The sequence below is a fragment of the Vicia villosa genome, linkage group LG5 (assembly GCF_029867415.1).
Source record: "Vicia villosa cultivar HV-30 ecotype Madison, WI linkage group LG5, Vvil1.0, whole genome shotgun sequence".
Taxonomy (NCBI): Eukaryota; Viridiplantae; Streptophyta; class Magnoliopsida; order Fabales; family Fabaceae; genus Vicia; species Vicia villosa.
This window is the reverse complement of record NC_081184.1, coordinates 128,003,165-128,004,530: the sequence shown is the minus strand read 5'-3', so window position 1 is coordinate 128,004,530 and position 1,366 is coordinate 128,003,165.

Below are 1,366 nucleotides of genomic sequence, written 5' to 3'. Positions count from 1 at the left end.
ATTTGTTCCCTATATTTAGCAATTATCTTGGGACCGGCAAGACTAGAATGTTGTAGCCGTATATTTTTATTGTGCTCCGAGTCACAGATGATCATTTCCCAGACAAGGGTAGGATCCCAGTCCGTGCCCCCAAGGCTTGGCTCGGATCGAGGTGTGCGTCTCTGAGATCTACCCCCTAACCCCCTTAAATTAACTTTATCCTAAGGGGGGGTACGCCACCTACGCAGTTGATAAGTGCCAAAATAATGTTATTTTTGCAATTGTTTTGTGGCACATATTGACTTTGTTCTTGTGATATTAATAATAAAACCCCGAATTTTGTGTAAATAATCGTTTAATAGTTTATTTGTGTAAATATTGTAGCGTTTTATAATTTTATATTCAATTTGAAGGTATTTGTAATACGGTGGGAGAACTAACTTTTAAAATATGCGGATAGCAAGAGTCGCCACCGACTTTTATTTTATCCAATTTAGGAAAGGCAAAAAGAACAGGAAAGACCTTTTTGAAAGAGATTGAGTTTGGGGGGTAGGTTATACAAAGGGGCGCGGAAATAAAACCTAAAACTATTACAAGGTCTTGGGGCAATTACAATTACAATAAGAAATTGTGCGGAAAATAAATCTAATTATTATTACAAACTCAGAGCAGATACAAAAATAAGGCAGGATAAACTCCAGCAATCGAGAAGTAAAGATGAAGGAGGAGAGAAAAATAAAAGGGTTAAGGTAAAAAAAACCTAAATTATTGGTTAAAAACCTACCTAAACTCATGGTTAATGGACAACACCTACCTAACATACGTTTTCGAAGTTTTCTATAGTTTTTTTATTAAGGCTAAACCTAATTAAATTAATTATAAACCTAAATTATCTAATTAACTAAAATTATTTAAACTAATTTAAAACCTAATTCTTAATTTATTTAACCTAATTAAATCCTAATTATTAAATTATGGGTTAAATGACTTTTTCCTTCCTGCCATATAGACGTGTTTTGATTTACCCCCCTTTGAAAAATTTGTTTGGCGCAGACCTCACAAAATATATTACCATCATTAAAGACCCTGTTTTATTTTTTGGGAAAAAAATGCCTACGTGGACAATAAAAAATGCTGACTATGCATATGCTGCACACATGGCATTTATTTTTATTTTTTATTTTTTTAATAACTCCACGTGGAATTTCGTAATTTTTATTTAATTTTTTTTAAAAACTTTTTTTTCATTTAATATTTATTTTTTTAATATAACAATACTTAAATTAAATGACATATAAATAGATGATGTGTAAAATAAAATTTGATGGTATATATATATATATATATATATATATATATATATATATATATATATATATATATATAT